A 25,324-nucleotide genomic window follows, 5' to 3' on the forward strand; every position below is an offset into this window, starting at 1 on the left:
GAGGATGGAGGGAGAATATGTATAAAAAGATGAGGTAAGTATGCTTTAAGCTTATGGAAGTTTGGAAAAAAAAAATAGTGGTGTTCTAAGAATGGTTTCAAGCCCAGGAAACGTGCAGTGCGAGTGGTGGGCCGGGAGCTAACCCTAGGTTTTCCATCACGGGGCTGACAACTGAGAGTGTCAGTTGTGGAAATCACAGCGTAGGACGTGGCTCCACCATGCTGAGGCCGGGCTGGTGCACAGCACGGCTCACAGCTGACTTTTACAAGGTCCTTGGAGATTTCCATTTTGACACTAGTTTTTAATAATATCCGGATGAAAGGGTAAAAGACCAAGACAGTGCCACGAAGGGGTATTAACAGTGATATTTCAAAAGGACAGAAGGCAGGTGTTAACAAATGGAGGCAGTGGGCCCTGATTCACAGAGATGACTCCCCCCCTGGGGTTCTGCAGGGAGGCAGGACAGCAGGGGGCGGGGGACGTGCACGGGGTCCACCATTTCCCCTGCCCTTGCTCCTACAGCCTCACCTTCCCTCGCTGGAGCCAGATTTGCTCAGAGCCAAGTGTCTAATCCACAGTCTTAACCCACTCATATTTGGTGCTTAGAATTAATGGATGATAACAGATCCAGTATTGGATGAGTCTTAGGTATTCCTGCTACACAAGTGTCCTGCTGATTGAGTCCATAGGGTTGGGAACCTGCCCCTACGTCCCTGTCTGCTCCTCTAGTCTTTTGTCCTAGCTAGAATTTTGCAGGGACCCCAGCTCCTTCCATGGCACTTGTCCACATTCTGCTGCAGCAAGGGCCCCACTCCCAATATTCTGTGACCAATTTTAATTCCACAGTGAACACAATATGCATCTGGAGCCAAGTGACACTGCCTAGTGACCTTGATCTCACTCATTTGCTTACAGAAACCTGCCAAACCCTCAAAGAGATGCTTTTCCAACCACTGACTTGGCTGAGGTCACCGCAGGCAGCTCTCTCTTGCTGAATGGTTCTGCCCAGGACTCTGGGCTTTACCTCTTCTGAACCTGCCCCAGGCTCCCCTCAGATACACTGTGTTTGTTATCTATTGCTCTGGGCTGGAAACACTTGACCTTTATCTGCTTTCTTATCTCTCCGAGGTTTAAGATGCAGATGTCCTTCTTTCCTCCATGCTCCTTGGTGAAAGGGCCCTAAGGCCATTTTCTCTTCCTTGCCCCTAGGAAAGGACATGCTTTCCAGCGAGTGCACAAATGAATGAATGCATGCATGAATAGCTTAGGGGAGTTGATGAAAAATGCACTTGTTTAATAGCCCTGGCCCCTAAAAAAGAGAGATATACTGAAACCTAAACCAATAAAACTCCAGGATTTAAATTCTTACCAGACATTGAATTGAGCATGTGCCACAGCCTCCCTCTGCTGCATCAGACCCCTGGGAATTCTGGAAAATGTGCTACAATGATTTTAAACCTCTGCAGCACCTGTCACTGAGCAGAGAGCGCCCACAGCCGGAACAGCCTCTGACGTTGTACCCAGTGACCGAGCCTCTCGTTCTTCCCCAGGCTTACTGTCTGAAATTCCCCGTGTCTTTCCTGGGAACCTGCTCTTTCCCCTTCAACCTTCCATGGTGCACAGGGCTTTGAGGAGAACGCAGCGAGCTATGCGAGGGCTCTCAGGGCACCCTGGCCCAGGCTAGGAAGGAAAGCGAGCCATGGGATGGAGAGGTAGCCACAGGGATAAAGTGTCCCGAGTGCTCAGGTAGATGAGGAAAAGGGGAGCAAAGGCCCTGGGGCAGGAAGGGGACCGACAGTGGGTCTGAGTACAGACGGTGTGGGCAGGGGTGCGGGACGAGGTCAGAGAAAGACCCAGGTACCGTCTGCGGAACCCGTTAGCCTCTGTCCATGGATGGATTTTAAGTGAGAAGGAGACGAGGCAGGTTTTTCCAAGATTAAATGGGATGTGTAAAAGCCACTTGCTGCTGTTTAGGGAATGGATTGATCGGGGCCATGTGCAATTAAAGAGAGGGATGTGGCCATCCAGGCCAGAGTAAGTGAGATTGGTACCTGAAGGAGCAGAGAAACGAATGAATTAGGGAGGTACTGAGGAGGCAGAATGGACCAGGTGGTGGCATCGGGGAAAGAATATTCAGAGGCTGTGAAGATGGGAGCTTTCAGAGAAGGCTAAGAGATGAAACCTAGGGGACGTCAGGGTGAGATCTCAGAGCACCTGGCAGGTGGGTTAGGACGTGTGAACTTTATCCTGCAGGCAACAGGGAGCCATTGAGGGGTTTCAAGCCTGGGGGTGATTTGCATATTGGAAAGGTCACTCTGACGGTCCGAGGATGGAGAGGCAGCAAGTGGAGCCAGGGAGGCCTGCTCCGAGAGTGTGGCGGTTGGAACGACGGGGTCTGAATTAAGGCAGCGAGCCGGGGATGGAGAGGAGGGAATGACGGCGGGGATGTAAGGATGGAATTGCACTGACTGGGAAAGAGGACTGAACACGAGGGTGACACCGTGACATTTAATGTGGAGCCTTAAGAAGGGGATCTGAGGAGGAAGGTGGTTCATTCGCTCTAAAAGTTACGGGCAAGACCCTGTGTCAGGCCCTAGGAGTATATGTTGACTAAGAAAAATGCTGCCCTCTGGGACTCAGGCTGGTAAAGGAGACAGAGGTTGAACATGCAAATAAATTCATTAATCAGGAGCTGGAAGACATTCTGTAAAGTCAAGTCACAGGTGCTATAATAAGTATAACAGGGCGTGGAGACACATTTCCTACTTTAGGTTCTATGGTCAGAGAAAGCTCTCTGAGGAGGTGGCATTGAAATTAATATCCAAAGAATCAGAAATACCCAGGGAAAGGATATTCCAGGGAGAGGGAACAGCAAAGGCAAAGGCACTGGTTCGAGAAACAAGAAGGTCACGTGGCTGCAGAGGACAGAACGAAGGGGGCGGGGAGTGACAGGGCTAGATCCCCCAAGACTGTGCAGACCAGGACACGGAATCTGGATTTTGCTTTACGTGCAACTAGATGCTATTCAACTGAATTCAACAGAGTTTCATAAAGGGGCTGAGGTTTGAAGTTAAGGCCTCTGTGAGCTTGCTCAGTGGAGAATGGGTCTGAGGGGGGCCAGACAGGACGCAAAGGTCTCAGAATCTGTTCCACTGCAGTAGCGAGAGAGGCTGTCGCTTGGCCCGGGGTGGTGGCTGGGGCTGGAGAAAAGAACATGGGTTCAGGAGAGATTTGAATGCCGTAACTGAAAGGTCTGGGGATGGATAAATGGGCGGATAGACTGGGTAATGAAGGAGAGGAGCAATCGAGAAGGAGCACCCTGTGTCTGGCGTGAGCAACAGGTGAGTGTGGTCCTTCTAACTGAAATCGAGGAGACGTGGGGAAGGACATTTGAAAGCCAAAGACCTGTTGAGCCTGATGTGGAATTTTTCTGGGAGCGGGTGGCATGGGAATCATACTGAGCTTCTCGGTGCGTTCGAAGTTCTTGGGTGTATGGAGGAGACAGAGGAGAGAGAGAAAGTCCGAGAAGACAGCCTTTGCAGCCCTGCACGCTATAGGAGGTGGCAGGGTCCCAAAGTTAGCACAAGTTCTGAGTTCATTCTTTTGGATGGCCAGAAGTCGGCTTTCTCAACCTGAGGTTCTTGACTGAAAGTCCATAAAACCCACCTGCCCCTTAGCTATTTGTTTTTATTCTTTGTTAATTTCTTCTCGTGGACCTTAAAGTTTGTATGGGCAAAGTCTATGTGGGGAGAAATTATTGGGAACAAACTTTCAAATTCCCTGTGGTCGTTGCAAGCCAGCCCTGCATTATGCCTGGATGCAGTTCAGACCTGGCGTTGGATTGGCTTTCCCACTGCTTCAAGCCCTGTTGATTCAGCCTGACCCTCCCGCCAGGATGGGTGTCTGGTATGAAAATAGAGCTGGTAAAGTGGGGTATGAGTGGGACCGTGCGGGTACGCTTATGGTGATGCTGGGAGGGGATGATTACTAGGGAAGTGGGTGTTGTGTAATTGGAAACATTGTTGGAGGAATAGTCATTGGCATTTCTCGAGAAATGGATGGCCTGTGGAAATCCTGGGGGCTCTCGGACTCTTGTTTAAACAATCTATGTTGTTTTTCTTTACTCCTTCAAGTACCGGGCACACGGTTGCAGTTATTTCCATTCTACAGCTGTTGCACGGAAATGATTGATATGAGTGACATCTGAACAATAAGTTTTATTTAAAAATTTTCCCCCAGTAAACATATTCAGAGCACTCATGAACAAACTTTTAAAGTTGAGGAAAAAAAAAAAAATACCACATTTTTTTTTTTTAAGCTTAGTAATACTAGTGGGTTAGAGAGAACACAAACTTAAAAACAAGGACACAACAGTAGCAAAGTGAGCCCAGTGGTTTCTTTGGATATTGTTGGTACTGTGTTTGCTTTGTGTAAATTCAATATTATCCAATATTTCATAAAGACAAAAACAAAAAAAATAGAAAATGATGGTTTTCTACAAACGAGTGCAGTGATAAAGAAAATGGCAAAAAATATATAACTTCTTAGGAAAGGTCTGAACGCAAAGTCCCCGAGTCATCAGTCTAATAGCATACACCATGGAAGGAGGGCATGAACAACCTGGGCAGGGCCTGCAAGCCTCCCCCAGTGATGGCCTTGACTGTCCCCTTGAGACCCAGTGAGAAGACTTGAGTGGAACTGGAGAGAGTCAACTTGGATTCTTGCCCAGTCAGGGCCTTGCTAGGTGTGCAGCTCACACTATTTGCTTGGTCTCTCATTTGTAAGATGGGTGGGTTGGGCTCTAGGGATAGAAATTTTCTTTCAGAGCTGTCATTGATGATTCCTGGAGTCAGGGTGAATCTCTGGGGTTGTTTTGGAGAGAGGCCACCCCAGAGGAAAGAGAAAGAGTTTTGGAGCAGTGAAAACAGAACTCGGTTAGACCCTTGCCTCTGTTTCTCACTAACAGAGTAACTAGTCTTCTGCTCTCGGATGATCAATTCCCTCATCTTTAAAATGGAGAAAACCAAAGCTACCTGAGAGAATTGTCCATGAAGTGCTACATATAAAGCAGTTGGCACAGTGCGTGGCACATCACAGCCATGCCGAAAAGGACAGGGGCTGCACTAGTTTTTCACTATTCCTACAAGTCCTCCGTTTAACCCAAATAACCCAGCGGTTCCTCTTTCCTCTTCCATCCTGTACTCTATGCTTTCAAACTTTCTCATCTATTTAAAAATCCCAGCTGTCCACTTCTCATGTGGTAAATTACTTCTCATGTGAAAATCATATGTTGGCTAAAGGGGTCATCCTCTCAGATGTTATTACAAGTTAAGGTAGATGCAATAGGAAGAAAGAGAGAAAGAATGATAGATAAAGAAGAGATTGTCAGGAAGATCTTTGGAAATTAACAGTAACCCAAAGGGGTGATGACATTCCAGGTGCTGGCGTATCAGTGGTAGGAATTTGAAGGCAACAGAAGTCTCCCTTTCCTCCCTCAAAGCACATGGCAAAGGCCCCACTCTACTGTTGCATTGTATGGTCTTCCGCCAATAAATACACCAGAGGTCAGCTGAGAACAAAAGAGCAGGGGTGTGCAATTCCAGAAGATGCATGAAGTAAGGAGATAAAGTCTGAGATAATTAATTCAGCACAGTCCAACAACATGTTTCTTAAATGGAGCCACTGAAGTCCCTATGATAACCTCGGGTCAACAGGGTGCTTATCTGTACAAGGGCACCTGGAGGTTTAGAGTGAGTCATCCTGCTGCTGGCCTGGAAGCCAGTATGTGGGCTTATCTGAGCCTTTTTCTACCACATTCCATTATTTTTTGGCCAAATCCTGCATTTGGACTTCCAAATATGTTCTCCGGTCAGCATTCTATTTCCCTTGTGAGCTTCTTGAGGCCAAGTCCACTTAACCAAACCCTGCCCTTCTGCCTGATTCTTTACAACCTTCCTCCTAGAGGGTAGTCACAGGTTTGTTTATATCTGAAGCCACAGAATGAGATCCCGGTGTCACAGATCTATGTCTGGGTCCATGGAGATGTTCCCCAGCTTCCTTAAATTGTGTGCATCTCCCTAGAACCTGTGGCTTTTCCTCTTTCATAGATTTGCCCCTTGCCTTTGGTTCAAACCAGTCTGAACCAAGCCTGAGTTGGTTACACTCCCTGTGCTTACCACAGTGCACTATTGGCTATGTCCATCTGCAAAGGAAGGCTCTTCAGCGCTGCAGGGAGGCAGGATGCTGTGATGGAGATGATGCGGGGCTAGAAGGTCTGGCTTTCAATTCTAACAACAGCATTTATGAAGACTGTGATTTATTCTTCACACAAAATATGTGCATATAAGCTTCACCAAGTTCTTATCTGCACTGTGTACCAATAATTTTAATTGTTCCAGTTAAAATTTTCCTCATTGAAGGTTATCATGGCTGAGTATTTTTAAAATTTCTTTTTAAGTAGCATTACCTATTGAATGATTTCTCTGTTCAAAACTTTTCTCTTGCTTAGTGGATCCAAAATTGTGGTTGAGATCAGCTTCTCATGATACAGTGATTGTACCAGTTGTTTAAAATGTGGGCTGTTCTACAGAAAGCCTATAGAAAGTTCCAAAACCTTACAATCAGAACTGTAAGGTATTCTTCATTGAAGTTCAGTGAACACCATAATAGTGTTTCCCTCCCCATGAATCTTGAGCTGATGTTGGGGAGGGGAGTACAACATATATAGAAGTGTTTTTTCTCTTAAACAGAAAAATTTGTCACCAACCTGAAAAGCATGACCTCTCACCTCTCACTCACACAGGTTAAACAATTTCAGGACTTTCCATAACAAGTTTGGCTCATGTATCACACAATGTCAAGATCCCGAGGTCCACTGATCACTTTCTTTTACATCATCATCAATCATTTCATGTTTTAATGCATTCTCTGATGAAATAAGTGATTACTTGGCTCAATATTTCTTTTGACTTATATAAACATTTCATTACCAGCTCTTAGTTTGTGGGTTTAGCAATTTAGTTTGTGTGTTTGTGTGTGGGATGATTCTTGGCGTAGATTGATTACGGGATAACCCAATACTTTTATTAAGAATATATAATAAAGAACATAGTATTTGGAGTTCAAACCCCATATTTGTAACTTGGAGCAAGGAGAAAACTCTTCTGGTCAATTTTTTCATCTGTAATTTGTGGATATGGGTATATGCCTCACAGATTTCTTGTTAGGACTGAATGAGATAATGCCTACAAAATGCCTAGCCCAATATCTATCACATGTTCACAATATATGTGACCTTTTTCTTCTTTCTTTCTTTTTATTTTGAGTCAGTGCATTTTTGTTAGTGGCCCATTCAAATTGTGTTGCCCCGAAATGCATTTCAGAGGAGGTCGCTGCTCAGCCAGGCAGATGGTTCATCAGACAGTGGACCATCGTCAGGCTTGCTTGCTCAGGTGTAAGGATGCTTGTGGGCAGACCACTGTGTGGCTGACCTGATGTCTTCTGGTAATAAGCCCAGTGTAGTGTATACATTGTTTTTTCATGCCATTGACTTGTGTAGCCCTTAAACCTGAGCACAGACTATGTTCCACAGGAAACTAACAGCATACACTGTTCTAGAAACAGTTTCTTGTTTTTAAACTAGGCTATTCTTATTTTAAAGACGTAAGTATTGTTTATTTTAAATACCCCTTTAGACTTATTTAGATATAGATCTTTGTGGTATATCGTGCCTGTGCACATGAAAAGGGGAATGATTGCTCAATAAATTGGTTAAGGTGTTCTCAAGGCATTTTACACTTGAGGCTCAGCCTGTGAATCACCCTCTGACTCAGAATCTTTGTTGTCTGGCTCCCCCCCCCCCCACCACACACACACACACACACACAATATCATCTTCTTGGCTTTTAAGCATATTGTTTCAAAAAAGAGAGCTCAACTCTTGTTTTGGGGACTTTCCTCCAAGCCACTGACACTCATTACCAAAATTTTGATAGTAAAAAAAAAATGTGGATGGTTATGCACAGGCAATAAGTATGTCCACTGGCTGCCTGACTTTCCTGAATGCCTGGATTCAGAGGTGTTTAAATGTGAAACAAACAAACACAACAACAATTGTGCCTGAGGGTCAGTAAAACACAGAAATGATCCATAAAGGCATGGATTACTAATGAAAGGTGAATGATACTTCTATTTTGAAGTCCACGCAGCAGACTCCTCCATACAGTACTAGAATCAGGGCACTGACAATGCATTTATAGCATCCCAAGTGCCATGTACCTTGATGATGGGAACTTGGGCATAGCCTGGGATTGTGCTTCTTGAATGAACCTCAGGCTCTTCTGAGATAGTCCTGGCAGCAGAAAATTGTCCTAATGACAGACTGTGCCCTGATCCTGTCTGCCAGCAGTCTTTAGTGATATGCTTGGCCTCTGGAGAGGGTGAGAGAGAACGAAATATTTCATTTGATTAAATAGCTGGTCTTTAGAGTGAAAGGCCCTGGAGTGTAGGGAAGATAGCTACCAGTGAGTTTGGACCTCCCACTGAAGACTTTCAGACATAGGAAAATCTCCTGTAAGAGACATCAAGTGAGGGCTGCAAAGGTTCCCTTGGTTCGGAGGTTGGAAGACTGATGGGCCTGAAACCCTGTTGGACTCTGGACTCTGATGTCCAGAATAACAGGCATCTCAGCAAACAGGGAAGACTCCTTTAGATATTTTAAAAATATGCAGTGGTGGCAAAGGTGGGCATCTCATGAAATGCATGTTCTCGCAGCCTATCTCTAATACATTAGCAGTGTCATTCTATGGGTGACACTTAGTGTATATTAAGTACATCCTGAGACACATGCAGCACCGGGAATGATCAGATTTGTCAAAATTCACTCAGGTTGGCTTATGAAAACCAAAGTGGAATTTTAGTAATGAAAGGGGGAAAATACCCAGGGCTGAAGCTGACTACCACTGGGGAAGCCCAATCAGATAGAGAAGTTTAAGAGATATAGTCACCTTGGGCTCTTCTTGAGATGAAGACTAATAATAATGATAACAAAAAATGACAAGACGGTCCACCGTGTGCCAGGCACTATGCTAATTACTGTGCATTATTAACTTACTCTTCATGACAAATTCTTGTGATGAGAAATGGCTGAAGATTATACTCAGCTCTCTGAAAACCAATCTACTGATGATAACTCGATTCTATGCAATGGATGACTCTTAAGTCTACTTGGAAAAAGTAAAATCAACAAGACAGCAACAGTCAATGACACTGGGCAAAACATTTCCTTGCAATGTCTTAAACTTAAACTAATTATTTAAACATTTGCAGATTGCACCCTGGTCCTGTCCCCTTGCATCTATATTTGAAATCAGGAGGTTTGCATGCTGACCACCCCCCATTGAACATCATATTGTTCATGTTTCTTGCTTTTAATTAAAATATTGGACCCAAAGTCTGAAAATGCTTTCTAATGGTACACATTGAGTTGGTCCAGAGTATCAGTTATACTTGTTTCCAGGTTTTGGAAGTTCAAGGGGCACCTTCCTCAGAGGTCAATCCTGACTGCAAGTTCTGAAGAGCCAGACCTGCCTGCATTTGCTCCACGCTGGCCTGGGAGCCGCTTGCCCTAAATAGTGCCCAGTGTAGCGGCAGAGGGCGCCCTGCAGGGAGAATGTGAAAGTTCTGTTTTGGCTTCCAAGCGATAACTTATCAGAACACCTGTGTGGGTCTCGCTTGAGAAGGGGACACCTTACATAAATTCAAATATTTCTTGCCCAAGCTTTCGATTGTTTTCTGAATTATTATTGAGCATTTTCACTAAGAACGTTGAATCGTGAAATTCCAAGTCGTACAGCCCACTGCATCTCTAATTATAAATAAATGGCTCCCGCTCCTGCCCCCCGGGCCCTGGTTATATGGATTCGTCAGCACACCCCTCCACCTCTGACCCCTCTCCTTTTCCTGGAGAAACCATTGGGCTTCGCTTTCCTGGGAAGACGACTGGCTCCCACTAGGACAAGCGCACACGCATTCTTTGTCCTTTGAAACCCATCCTATGACTTCACAAAGAGCCTGAGCAGAGAGGGAGCTTCCCCTCACTGAGCTCAGATAAAATCCCCCCAGAACTCTCTCCATCAAGTAACAAATACTAAGCCATGCCCACCGGTCTCAGCTCCCGGGAGAGTCCGTCTTCTGCTGGTGAAATGCTGAGCGGGTGTCCCTGTTAGTACAGGGTCCCTCGCCCCATGCGGGTTCCCCAGACGTGGTGTGAGGTCAGAGGCAACTACTGCTTTGCTCTGAAAAAATCTTTTCTTTCTTTCATTTTTACTTTCGGAGTGTTATTACCTACTTTAGCAGTTAAAAGTGGAGGGAAGGAACCAGTTTGAGGAATTGATTTAAGAATGAACAACTAAAGAAACAAACAGAGAAAGGTTTTCTACACACACACGTGGGGGAATCTTCCACAGCAGGTTACGAGTCATGGCTGTTTCTAAATATTCAGCTGGTGGAGGGAGAAGGTCTCATAAGGACGGACGCCACCTGCCAGCTGCTCAACTTCTTATGGCTTCTCTGTCCCAGTGGATCAGCTGTTTGGGCTGAATTCATGGCCCTTAAAACGGAGGCCCCTGAGTTACTTCTCCATGAAACACTTTCCCAGGCTGCTCGTTGCCTTGGGCGCTTCCCTCGGGCATCCCCAGCTTCCCTCGGGCATCCCCGGCCTGCGCACATGGTCCCGGCCACCCTGCGTCTCCTGCTGGTCATTTCATCAGAGAGTCAAACTCGGCCCTGCCACTCACCAGTCTTGAGAATTACTTAAGGGCTCTAAGTCTTGGTGTCCTCACTGGTGGAGTGAAAATGATTCCTACTTCATAGAGATGCACGCTTTAGAGATGTACCAGGCCCTGGCCAGGTAGCTCAGTTGGTTAGAGGGTCAGTGGCTATGCCGAGGTTGCAGGTTTGATTCCTGCTCATGGCACATATAAGAATCAACCAATGAAGCCATAATTAAGTGGAACAACAAAATCTATGTTTCTCTCTCTCTCTCTCTCAAAAATAAAAATAAAAAAATCAATAAATAGGAAAATATTAAAGCAAATCGCACTAGGCATTCACACACACACATGCACACACACTGTGGGGACAGCTACCATTTGGTGGACCGAGCGTACCTGAGCAGTGATAGCCTTAGAGCCGTGTAGAAGTGCTCAAAAACCAAAAGATAGCATTACTTATGTTATTAATTTTTATTCTAAGATTGATTCAGATGCTACTCTGTTTCTATTTCTCTCAACTGCAAAACTGTTTCTATTTGTATTGTTCATTTGGGTGCTTAATGTTAATAGTTAATGCTTTTAACTATTTTTTCTCACTCTGTGTGTGTGTGGTCTAAGCAAAAGCTGGGAGTGGGGAAGTTCTTCCCAATCGGATTCGCAAGTTCCTACAAAGTATATAGTTAACACGCTATGTTAATTGAATAAAAATAAAGAAGGCAGGCAGGGAGGGAGGAAGGACAGCAGGGTGTTTCTGGAATCCTAAAGTGTCCATCAGGGTTAGAGGCCAGGTAGTAGGTGACCACCATCTCTCAGGTGGCTGATTTCAAAGTCAGAGCAGGAGAGAGATGTTCAAGATGAACTTGAACTTTAATGAAGTAAAAATGGTAACCCAAGGTCTCAATAGCTTCAGAATTTGATTGGTCCCAGACTTAGAGGCAAAAATGAACTGTATACCTAGAACTGGGCATTAGAGTGCCTCACTGCCAGGATTAGAAGACGTTGGCTCACAAACAAGGGGGCTGCCCCTTCAGATTTAAAGGCAAATACAGCGTGTCTCAGTCTATCATTGTCCAGATATGTTCTGTTCATGATTAAGAGTCACTGTGTGTGCGCATGTGTATAGTGAGTCTACTAAACTTTCTAATGTTTATTAATGCATGTGGGTACTTAGAAGCTGAACAGCCATAGATTAAGGGAACTGGATCTTCTGTGACAGGAATTGGCATTCCCAGAAGCAAAAAAAGCAGATCTGAGAGAAGCCAGAAGCAGACAGCCAAAATGGCAATTGAAAGTTGGTCATATTAAGAGATGAGGCTAGAAAATGAGTCGATCTGTGAGCTACCAGCCAGGAATTGTAGCCTTGGGTTCTGAGATCCAGAGACCAAAGGTAAGTCAGGAGATGAGCTGATGGGAAATAGATGAATTTAAAGTTGGTATGAGTAGAGAATTGTTTCAGGGCCAAATTAGAGAAGGTGGACCATGGTTTCCACCCAGAACATCCGATGAAAGCCAGGAGCTATCAGGAATTTACCCCAAGAACAAAAGCCTTATGAAATGATCGCCCCTCCCCATTAAGCAACCATAAGCAGGGTCAAATTGCAGATGTAACCAGCTGGCCTTTGGTTCCTGTGTGCAATTCTTGTTCATTTGGTGACAGTGTCTACTGATACCCAACACAGACATGGACATGACTATACGGGATTCATGTCATTACCGGCTCCCTACTTCATCCAGGACAACGTGCGCTTGGGAAATTCCAGTTGGTAATGATCTGTCCTTTGGCTAATTGTGAAATTGTCCAGTTCACAAGAAATTGCACCTCATTCCCAGGCATTTTTATTTTTGACTTCACATCGAGCTTTAATATCAAAGAGCCCCAGGTCTTAACCATAGCTCTACTTACACAAACAGACGGCCGCACCTGTGATCTGAATGCAACTGCGTTGGAGCTAAAGAGGGAGATGATGGAGAGAGGGGAAGTGGTGGCAAGGCTAACACATGGGTGAACTCGAGCTCACGCACACTGCAAAGCCTATTTCCAAAGCCAGGGCACTTATTTTAGAAGCTGGGAAAGATTTTCTAGAGATTTACTGCAAGAAATCGGTCCTCGGGCAGAGCGGGTTCTGCAATGCTTTCTATCACGCCTTATGTAACTCGGGGAAAAAAAATATTATTCCCCTGAATTGGGAGTGAGACAAGAGATGGATTTGTACAGTGACTAACTGCCTAAATACTTCAAGCATTGCTGCCTTCCCCTCTCTTTGAAGGAAAGGAAATAATAAATCAGCAGATTAGGGATTTAGTTCCATTTCAAGGTGCCAATAGCCAGGCCAAGCTAGCTGGCTCCATGCCTAAGCACTTCATGTAGGAGGTGGACCCAGAGGGATCGGGGGCCCAGTGCTTCATGTAGTTTTTGAGGGCTGTGAAGTCTGGTGACACAAAATAAAAGGAAATGTTCCTCATTGAAGTCACTTATTTTGTGAAGGTCAGTGGACTGGTGAGAAAAGCAGAAAATTCAATCCTCATGTCTCCGGGCCTATTAGGCGAATCCCCTTCTTAAATCAGAATAATGTATTTGCTAGATTACCTGGGTATCGGAGAAACATCTCTTGCATGAATCTGGAAATTACCGTAATGGACAGTAATGTGAGGACACTTGGGAAGGGCTCCCAGGGGTCCCTCTGGAATGGAATTCCAACAGCGTTCACATTCCACTAGATTGTAACTGAAATTCCATATTTCCTCCATTGGAAATTCATCTCCTATCCTCACACTCCAACTGGACCCCTCGCTGGGTCTGTCCTTGCATCTGAGCTCTAACACCTGCCACTCTGAAGACAAGCCTAGTTAATTAAGTGCCTTCGAATGATGAAGACTGTGACAAGCAAAAGGAAAAGTAGGTGAGGAGCCCCAGTTAGTGAGATGCTCTTACCAAACTCTCAGAGGCTCAGCAGAAAGGAATCTTCCTGTGTCCAGAAGAGTGTCCACCCTGTCCCCAAGGAGCTGTCAACCTACTCTGTCCCATTCCAAGGGTCAAGTATTTGTGGGGGCAGGGGTGTGGGTAGAATTGTGTCAGTGAGTAAGGCAATCATCCTTTCCCTGGAGACAGGAAAGCACGTGTGGTTGGTAAGTAGCAAGTCCTGGTTTTATAGATTGTCAACCTGGAGTGATTTTGAGCCGCGGCCCTGGGGTCCAAGATGCTCAGTGACTCCATCCCCCAGGGCCTGTTCATGAGACTGCTTGCTCATCTGTACATCACTTTTCTTGGAGTTCATAAAAACTCTTTCCTAACTCAGGGATGTACCTAGTCCTGATTCCCATCTGCACACTCAGCTGCTGTTCCCCTGCTCCCTGCAATAGCCTTCCAGTCTCAGTATTTCATGATCTATTTCCCGACGCCCAGCTGGATTTTCCTCTCCAGTGGGTGGGACTTGGCCCGCTGCCACCTTTCTCCTGACTGCACATCTGCTCTATCTTAACCCACTTGCAGATCTGGGAGATATAGGCTTCCCCTGGTAGCTCCTGCCCAGGACCCACATCAGCAAGATGGGCCCTTGACATTCCCACTTGCAGAGCAGTGGTTGAAAGTTCAAGCTGGAAAATCAAATCTCTTAGGCCATATGCCCCACTTAGTGTCCAAGAGCTTTGGAAAGTCTTCTAACCAGTGCTCTGAGACAGCACCACACCAGGCTGGAGCCTGAGTCAGGCAAAGGGGAAACTCAGCCATGCTGATCCTGTCTTTATTTAAAATGTTGATGTTTTGTTCATTGTGAATTTTTTTACATCTAATTTTTTCAAATCTTGATTACTGCGTTTTTTTTGGAAGGGTTCCCCCTTTTTATTAAATTTATTGAGGTGGCATTATTTCACAAAGCCATACAGGTTTCAAGTGTACAACTCAACAAAACATCATCTGCACACCGCATTGTGTGCCCATCGCCCCGAGCAAAGTCTTCTCCCATCCCCATTTTACCCCCTTTTGCTCCCTCTGCCTTTTCCCCAACCCTGTTTCCCTCTGGCTAACACCACACTCACGTCACATATATATGTTGTTGTTGTTTTGCTTAATACCCAAAAGAAAGATTCCCCTTTAATTTCACACCCAAGGCAAGTGCCTCTTGCTTCACCAGAGCCAGCTGCCCTGAACCTCAGTTTCTCCATCTATAAAGTGGGACTCATAACAGTGCCTGCCTATTTTAAAAGCAACTACAACAGTGTGCATGAAGTGTTAGCAAAGTGCTTGACACACCTCGTAAGTGCTCAAAAAAGAAACAATGATGATCTTCATACATTACCTTGTTTTATTGTTTGTTAATATGCTATATTTCCTTAGAATGTCACTCAGGTCCTGTAAAGTCCCTGAGGGAAGAGTTTGCATGTTACCTTTGCATTTTTTTTTAATTTTTTTTTTTGCAGCGGTGAAGTGTTTTGCACAGAATAGTTTCTCCATCAAAGTATTGCCTATTAGTTAGGGAATTGGAACAGATTCTATCTAAGATCCATCCCTTTCGGTGGTCCCTGGAAATCTGTCTCTGATTCCTTTAACATCACCCAGCAGATAACAACTTTATGTAATACGTGTTATATCACTGTTACCTGTTTTACAACTTTTCTTCACTCGGACCTGCTTTCAATAGTCTCCACTTCTCCTCCCTGCCGCTCCGGTTTCTCACCACCCCACGTACACGGGACGACCTCTGCATCTGGGAAAGAGTTCCAGCTCCAGGCTTCTCCAACCCACTGTGCTGGCAGCGCTCCACGAGCTCGTCTTGGGAAACGAGAATTGATTACTCCAGAGGGAAAACTCCATTTCAACACCAGCTGGCAGCCAGACTCTGTCCTAGAGCCCCCGGATTAGTCCCCAGCAAAATCCTCAGCAGAGGCAGCATATGTGTGCATGGGACTGAGGCTATCTTTAGTCCCAAAATGTTGCTGTGTGCGGGTTCCACCTTAAATGCACTTGAGTTTGGCAAAGTTGATAAACTTCCAGATTAGTGAATTTTCCAATGGCTACCCCAGCGTGATCCAGCAGTATTTTTGTTTAATTTGCAGATTTGAATAGGCAGCATGTTTTCCATCCAAAACCTCTTGAACAACAAAAAAAAAGTCGAATAACAAAGGAACAATGCAGACATGCAACAACCTTAGGTGGTAGCTGAAAGGACAGAAGGGACCAGTTTTGAGAAGCAGTGAGGTGGAGGTGAACAGTAGTATCCTGGGGTGAGACATGGACACTTGTTCTCAGAGCTGAGTTGGCTGTTCCCTGTTGGGTCGATGAAGGCTGCCATCCCAACTTCCAGGTTTTGAAAAGGAAAACAACAATGTTGATTATTTGTCCAAACTCTTCGAATGAAAAAATGAGTAAGAATTTTTAAACAGGAATGTGGTTTCCATTCCAACAAGTGTGTCCTGGATGTCAAAAACATGTGTGCTCTTGTTGAGTGTAATTCTTGAGAGCCCTTCTCCCACCTCCCTAGCAGCACGCTGGTCCACATGGACACATGCCTGGGTCTTCGAGTCATGAGATGCAGAGAGCTCACCATGCGCAAGAGCAAGAAATAAAGGATAGAGCTTCTAAACCAAACACAAACCTCGGAACACCTCACATCTTTAAAAATTCAAAGTAACAAACTTTACCCATGATATCTAATATTTTGGTTTCTGTTATATATTCGTGATTGTATCTATTTTTAAATAAAGTTACACAGTCAGTAAGGCTGACATTCCCAGCTTTGCTGGCCTTACCTTCAGAGCAGTAGCACGAAAGAAGAACTCACCTTCAGGCTCCTTATAAATAGACGTGCGCGCTCTCTCCTTGGTCATGATTACACTGTCAAGGTTGCGTGTGGTTTCTATTTTGGGCCCAAATGGCAGAAAAGCTGCTTCTGTAGCCAAGAAGCAGCATTGTAGGATGCCAATAAATTCTGGGGAAAATCACATTTTAAAAAGGAAAACTCTGACATACATCTGGCAATAGGATGAGCCTGAACATATGGCAGCCTGGTAGGTAGGGAGCCGTTGGAACACGGTAAGTCGAGCTGAGCGCTGGCTCCATCCTGTTCTGGGGTGCATTTGGGAAAGGCCCCGTGGCGAGGACCACATCTTTCCCAGCCTGGGTGGCACCTTCCCTGGGGAGAGGAACTGGATGTAAAGCCATGTTTGTGGGCATGACCTTCTGCGGGCAACCTCTGATTGACTCCTCAGAGCTATTCTTAGTGGTACAAGTTGACAAGAAGGACACTCCGCCTTGGGATCTGGGCATGTCATCATGACTCAGACAATAAGTAAGTCCCTGGGACACTAGAGAAATCCAGGGTCTCAGAATCCTGGGATCCTGGCTCTGGGAGGTGACAGATGCCCAAAGTCAAAGTCCCGCTGCTGGATGGGGCAAGCACCTCATGGTCCGGCTTGTGCTCGAACACCTCTGCTAACAGGGGCACAGCAACTCTTAAGGAAGTCCATGACTTGGTGGCTTGGTCTTGTTGTAAGGGATAGGGAAAGGCCAGGCTTTCATCAGAGGAAGGAGGACAGATGCAGCCACCTTCATTGTGGATTCCTGAGTTGATGCTGAGACCCCCATTTATTAGAGGGCAACCCTTCCACCCCCTGAACCTCACCCCTCGGGCCATGCCCCTTTGCACTCCCCAGGTCTCATACACCTGGTCATGAGGCTGCGTCACATGTCGCAGCGCCAGAATCACAGCGCCTGAACGATTGGCGCTGCTACCCCATTCTTCGGAGAGGAACATCGAGGCTCCACAATCATGATTCTTGAGCAAGGTCACACAGATAGTGAGTCCAGATCCCTGTGCCTTTGAAAAGTGCTGTTGCTCCAACACATTCACGGCACAAAAACTTATTGTCGCTTCATATCTCAGATCCTTAAGTTTGCCCTGGATGGAGCATGAGCTGCTTTTAGTTTCAGAAACTCAGGGTCTGGTCCTCTGTTCTCTCCTGATTAGGAAATTGAGCACAGTGCATAAATATGCTTTTTCCCGGCAACCGCCGTCCAGCATGTGCATTCACATACACTCATGCTGACATCTCACAGCAGGTCCTCGCGGCCTTACAGTGGACGGACACACATGTCTTCACCCCACCACACACATGCACTCACTCTCCTCCTTGGATTCCTACCTGTCCACCACAGCAGTGGCTGTTAAACCTTCTGTTCTACACCATGGCCTAGAGACTTGTTAAAATGTGCATTTGACAAATGTAGGGTGTGTTTCAAAAACCAACATTTTTAACACTTGCATTCAGACGATTCTGATTTAGGTAATCCATGCACCATTCCTTGGGAAACACAGTCTGGGCTACAAGATCCTTAAAGACAAGGGGTGTCATGTACATTTCTATCTGCCCAGCAAAAGTCTCAAGACCAGGTCCGGGGCACAGGAACTAGTGAGAGTAGATTGAATGAATGACTCACTTCCTTGCTCATTCACTCAGAGATCATCTTTTCCTGAGAGGTCAGAGGTCAAGTCCCCAGGAGGTACTGAAGTCCCACCTGACCCCCTGGGGCCCAGTTGTCCAGACTGCTCTTTGAGAAGGACTTTAGAAAATTGAGGCGTCTCTCTTTTTATTTGCTCCCTTTTGTTGAACAGATTCTCTTTCTAAAAAGCACGTCAAGTATTTCTTCTACAGTATTTGGAGGTTTCCCTTTCTTCTCTATGAAGTTCACCCAAACTAATGACACTGGGGGATCAAAGGCTCTGAGGGAATTGCCTCTGCCCCAGCCCCTGCCCCGAAGAGGCAGGGGCAGGGGCGGGGTGGGGGCAGAGGCAGAGAAGAGCTCTTTCCTCTCCCGTCCTTTTTCCTAAGTTTCCCATCAACCTTTGTGTCTTTCCATCATGGACAATGGCCCTGGCTTATTTTTACTTGTTCGTATTGGCTCCAAAGCACATAGCCTTGTATTAAGCAGCCTACCTAGGACTTCTGCATTCTTCCAGGAGTAGAATTCTCAGTAGTCCTCCCCCTGAGGGTGTGTCATCCACAAGGTCCCATAAGCATCAGAGCAAATCTCCAGGGGCACCACTAATGACCTCTGGCCAGTCACACATTCTGAGAAGAAGCTAAACTAAATGAAACACCATCCTACACTCATCGAGGATTTTGTAAAACCCTCCACTGAGCTCCTGATCCCCTATGTTTATGGCATGTTCCTGGTCTGCCAGTCTAGTAACTGTACCAAAAAAGGGAATGTTGGTTACTGGGGTGCTGAAGGATGGCACTATTCTGGTTTCTATTTTGCTAAGTGTTCACAAGGCTCCGTTTCACTTGCCCACTGTTGGATTCTTCTGATAGGCTCTATCAGGCCTTCTGGTCTATGGTGAAGGAATCTGCATTTTTTCTTTTCTTATAAATTCAGACACTAGTTCTTGCTTGTCTTCGGTGCCCTGGAAGTCCTCATGTTCTCCACTGGAGACATTTACCTTCCTGACTCCCAGAGTGAGCCATAGCTTATAGGATGGAGCAGATTTTGCGAGCATATCCATGCTTTTCGACCCTACCTAACAGCTTTTCAAACCTCACTACGAATTGGCAGACGTGAGCTGGGAGACCTCCAGGGAACAGGGTGCCTGGGTATCTCTTTCAGCAAGCACAATGTCACCTCTTGGTTTGGTAGCCACATTGACTATTCTGGAAGCTGTCCCCAGAGCAAGGGGAAAAGAGGGTTGGGAAACCATATGGGTGTGTTTGCTGACAGAGCCCAGGGAAACACCAGGCTGACTGACAGAGTGGCGGAGAGCTTGGCCTCTGCATTTGTTGCATCTTAGGAAATATCTCTACCTATAGGCGTCCACCCTTGCTTGGATGATGATAAGACATCCACTAGCCTAATTTCTAAGTAATACAGAGAATGACACACAGAATGGAAGGAAGGAGGTGGGTGTATAGAAGTGGGTATTTGGAATTAAAAGTGAACTTTGGCCCAGGATATAATTGAACTCAAAAGAGCTAGTTGCCTAGAGTAAATATTGTATGATTCTCTTAGTGCAAACAAAATGTGTTTCTAGCAAACACATCCAGAGAGTTTCTATGCATGTGCTTAAGACATTTCTAGAAGGACATGGAAGAAAATAATAATTATAGTTTTCTTTGCTGAGAGGGACTGAGTGTGGAAGAGTGCTTTTAAATTTTACCTTGTTGGTACTTTTTGAAGTTTTCACCTTAAAAAAATAACTAGTCATCTGCCCCTACATGCTCACTTTTATTGCATAAATTGAAAATAAATGACGATTGTTGCACTTCGGAAAAGTAACCCCGGGGGGTTTTCCCTGAACAGCTGCACATGGGGGTGCTTGCCCCTCACCGTGGCCGTGGGGGAAGTCGGAGGTGCTGTGTGTCTCCCAGACCCACTGTCTGGAAGGAGGCCTGGGACACTGTAAGGTCAGCCTTTCCACGCTCAGCTCCAAACCCACAGAGTTCAACTGAGTTCATGTCTGCCTGGCATCAGCTCCCCTGGGCTCAACCACACGGTCTGGCCGGGGACAGGCTTGGTTTTCCCGACCGTCAGTTACTACTTTCCCTCCGGGTCCTGGGGGAAACTGAGAAGTGTGTATTCAGCCGCTGGGTTTTGAGCCTCAAGCCAGCTGCTGATGGATTGGCCTTAAGGTCCATTCAGTGACTGGCCTTCCTCCTGCTGCGCGTCTTCCGGCCTGGAGCTTGATCAGGAGGACATGGGGACCTCTGCGGGCAGTGGACCCTGAGCTTCATGGGCAGAGCAACCACCAGTGACGTAAGCATATTAAATGCTCATTCCCAGGGCCCACCTCCAGGCACCCCACTTGGCAAGTGTGAAGAAGGGCCCAGGAGTCTGCATTTGTAACAGGTGGTTCGGACACAAGAAAATCATGGAAACACACAGAGAGAAATCAGGACAATAGAGACTTAGATCACTACAAAATGAGGAGTGGGTGAGGCTGGTGTGTTTTACAAAACAGAGAGGAAGGGAACACCTGGAGGGTGGTGGCAACAATCAGGACAAACACCTCCGACTGCCTGGGACGCCCTGCCCGAGCGCCTGGCGCGTGTTCACACGCTCGCCCCCAGCCTCCCACGGTGTCTTACCCCCTCATACACAGCGGGAAACTAGGCAACAGGAGTTTAAATGATTTGCCTGAGGTCTCCCGGATACAAAATGACAAACATAGACGCAAACCCGGGTGGTCTGGCCCCAGGATGCACGCTCTCCACGGCTGCACCCTGGGACAGGGGTGTCCAACTGCACCCGCAGGCCAAATCCACCTGCTGCCTGCTTATGTTAGGCTGGGTGGTGACCCTTTGGTGGCCCAGTTATTGGAAGGGTTGAAGACACTGCTTCTCGGTTCACAAACCCTAAATATATGTGCTACCTGGCGCTTTAAAGGAAGAGTTTGCAGACCGTGCTGGAGCAGAGAATAAACATAAGGCTCTGGCTTCCTGAGAAGGGCCATAGCTGTGATGTGGCAGTGGCTTCAGTTGGGGGGCTGTGCTGGACCCCTTGAACCCCAAAGCCAGCTCCTCTGCAGGAGCCTTGGATGACCTCATAATCGTCACTGTGGTAACTGACAGTGTACTGCCGCCATTTAAAGTGAATTCCCTGAAACCGGTGACATGCAGCCGCGGTACAAGAAGAATGTCTCACGTGAGGAAAATAGGCCGAACAATGCTCCTGACCCACTGCAGTCACACCTGCTCTGTTGAAGTTATTATAACAATGCCATTAGTTCTCTAGTATTGATAAGAGTGAGAGGACTGCTGAAGTCACTGAGGCTAAGAAAGATCCAGTAATTTCCCCAAGGTCTCATAACTAGTGACGGGGGGTCCTGGGTGAGCTTCAGGCAGTCGGATTCCAGAGCTTGCGAGCGCAAACCACAACACAGCACAGCCCCCCAAAGGTCCCCAAGAGCCCTTTAGCATTCCTCACTTCACTCACAGATAAAGATGCCGCTGTCAGAAACTTACAGCAATTGAACAGGGTCATGCTCCTCTCTGGCCTATCTGAGTGCAGATTGGACAGAGTCAAAGTTCCAGGCACTTCCCAATGTCCCACTGGAACGAGAAACGACCCTCTGGTGGCCAAGCCCTGCCTCCGATGCCTGAGACAGGCTGCGTGCCCTCCAGGGGGCCCACAGAGCATCATAACAAGGTCCTTCAGACTCCCATTTTAACAGAGGAGCTTTGGACAGCCTCTCCTTACAGCGGAGACAGGCACTGTAGGCCACTGCTTACCAGCGTGTGGCCTCCATAAGGGACACTTAATGTCTCCTCCTCTCGATCTCCTCACCTGTGAAATGGTGATGATAATATCACCTAGCTTAGGGAGGTATTGCAAGCCTTTAATGAGATAATTCACATCAAGTATTTGGCCGCTCATAGCATATAGTATGTGCTCAAAAAATAGCAACTATTTCTAGAATTAGATAGAAGGCCTGAGGCTACTGTTAGGCTCAGTGGTGTAAGGAAGTGCTAAAATTCAACTTAGTGCATGCATCTGATGTTCCAGGCACTGCACTAAGCTTTTAGGTCATTTAGAAAATAAATTCTTACAGTGATCTCTCATTATTCCCATTCCATAGATGAGAAAGCAAAAGCGTTTTAATGAACAAAATAAACTAGCAAACAAAATAGAAACAGACCCATAGAGAGAGAACAGACTGACAGCTGTCAGAGGGGCGGGGGGTTGAAAAAGGTGATGGGATTAAGCACAAAACCACACACAATAAAAACCTCACAGACAGCAGTGTGGTGGTTACCAGAGGGAAGGGGGGTGGGGGAGGTAGGAGAGGGTAAAGGAGGGACAAATGGTGATGGAAGAGGCTTGATTTTGGGTGGTGAACACACAATATAACATACAGATGATGTATTAGAGAATTGCACACCTGAACCTATATAATTTTACTAACCAATGTCACCCCAATAAATCTAATACAAAATTTTTTAAAAGGTTCCCAGAGAAATAGTTATTTGCTCTAAGTCATATAGGTATTTGAATTTGACCCATTCTGTGTAATTTCAGGGTTTACATTCTGACCCACAATGCTATGCCAACTCTCCCAAATTTCTACCCCTTTCTGGGAGGCAAAAATATATCACGGAGCCTTCTCAAGCAAGTTCTACTACATGGAGAAGTTGTGACATTGATGTGAAACTTTATTAGACTTTTATATTAAAAAAAAGCTGTGTTCAGTGAAAGCCTATTTATTAAACATGAGCTTGAATAATAATATAATAAATGAAATAAAAAACCGTGTCTCCTACTGTCAAGCCAGAGATGGATTACGATGCGTTGGACAGGTACAAATGATCCCGTAGTCTCGATCCAGGAAAAGATTTGGAGGCAATTTTGCCTCTTAAGAAAGTATTGTACGACACTCACTTACAGAGGATTTATGAGAAATGAAATGGAAACTCTTTCAAGATTTTATTAAGAGATATAGTCTTCCTGCATAACTTCTTTCCCTCCTGGACATTTATGAATGTTTGGCTGGAAGGGTGGTCTGGGAGCTGGGTTTTGATATATGTGGTTCCTACGAGGAGGTGCCCAGGGAGACATTTTTCCATCAAAAGCCATATGCAGGCAGGATCTGGAAAGTCTTCCAGCCGCAGTGGACACTGGCAATAAAAATGATCGAGGGAAAAACATGCCAGTCGGTACCGGTCACTGCAGATGCCAGAGGACTGGGCCAAATATGGAAATGCCCTCAGAACTTTCTATAGAATGCAATAAGGCTTTAGCTTCTCTCCCTACTAGACTCAGTTTTTCAGGACACGACCATGACTAAAGACCTGACAGCAAGGTGCTTTGCTAATTCTGCCTCCAAGTGCACTGTTAAAATTCACAAGACACAGGAAATAAGAAAGGTGCATGACCTCATGGCCATGGACTGCACCACACTGGGGACACTCCTAAGCTCCAAATAGGCTTAGTTTCCCAGGGTGCCACGGACAGAATGGCCTCAGGGTGTGAGGAGGGCGGTCTTACGGCCCACGCTGTACCTTTATGGTCTATGTGGCTGGAAAATCAACAATCTTGACAAAATTTCTCAAGGCAGTAACAAAAATTTGGAATGCAATGTATTTAGCAAACAGCCCCCCACACACTACTGACAACAATAGCAGAGAAAAGCATAGTTTTTTGTATTCTTGCCCCTTACCTTTCTCTCCAAATTAATCTTTTTCCCCATTTTACATCTATTCCCCATCTAGCACTAAAAGAGTTTTAAGGCTGCTCAGCACCTGGCGTGTAATAGGTGCTCAGTGAATGCTAATTCCCCTTTCCTCTCCCTGAGCTGAGGGGGCCTGCCTTGTTCTCGCTGACCGTGTAAGGGGTGGGGGGGGGCTAATTAAGCCATTCCTCAGCTCAGCCCGCAGCGAGGTGCGCCATTGAGGCCCCGGGCCCCAGGCAGGTAAGCTAAAGTCAGAGCTCAGCACTTGGACAGGCGGGGCCCCACCTGCTGTGCCTGCTCGTGCCAGGGACGGCCACTCAAGCAAGTCTGCAGGACTCATTTGCCTTTACCGAGGGCAGAGAGGGCAGAACTCGCTCCTCCCCCAAAGGGCACAGTGTGTTCCTGCCTTTCTGCCCCTCCCTTTCTCTAGGACTCCTTCCTGGCTCCTGGGGGTATCCTGGACTTTCTGGTCCCACAAGCCCCTCTGTGCTGCCAGCTCAGGGGGCCCTCGTTCTGGTGGGGGGATCAGATGCTGTAACCCACCAGGTGTGTCAGGTGGAGGTGACTGGGGGAAGCTTGGCACTATACCTGGGATTCACCTGGCTCTTTGTTGCAGTCACATCCACAGGATTGTGGGGAGATGAGATTATCCCACAACCTCTCAGGGATATGCCTCTCCAAATTAATCTTGAACTATACTCTCTTTTGCTTTCTGAACTCGGTAACCATTGATCATTTGTGGTTCCTTGATGTTCCTATTTGCCACAGGACTTTTGCACAAGCTGTTGTCATTGTTTGGGAACTTTTACATTTCCTCTCTTTATGCTTGTTCAATTTCTACTTATTTTTCAGATATCAGTTCAAATGGCAACTTCTCAGGAATCTGTGCTACCAGATTCCCTCCTCCCAGATTAGATCAAACTCCTTGTCATTCACATTAATCACTTTGTAATCTTGCCATTTATAGATATACTTTATATTTACTTATTATAAATATACTTTGTATTTCCTTGGGATTATTTGATTACTATTTCTCTCCCTTACAGGACTAGTGGTTTCTAAAGAAAATAACTGTGTCTGTTTTCCTTCAGTATTTTACTAGAATCTGGTAAAGTGCAAGTACTTAATAAATATTAGTTAACTAAGTGACTAAGTAACAGTGATAATTATAAATGGGAACTACTACTTATGAAGGGCCTAACAGCTGCCAGGTCTTATGCTCAGCACTATTTCTAACCCTTACACAAACCAACAGGGTAGATTTCATCACTCTCCATTTTCACATGTAAGTACACACACACACACACACGCTTAAACCATCATATTCAAAATTTTGAAATTCAAAGATAAAGAGAAAATCTTGAAAGACACCAGAAAAATATTCTGTCATATACGAGA

The sequence above is a fragment of the Miniopterus schreibersii genome, assembly GCF_964146895.1.
Source record: "Miniopterus schreibersii genome assembly, chromosome: 10".
Taxonomy (NCBI): Eukaryota; Metazoa; Chordata; class Mammalia; order Chiroptera; family Miniopteridae; genus Miniopterus; species Miniopterus schreibersii.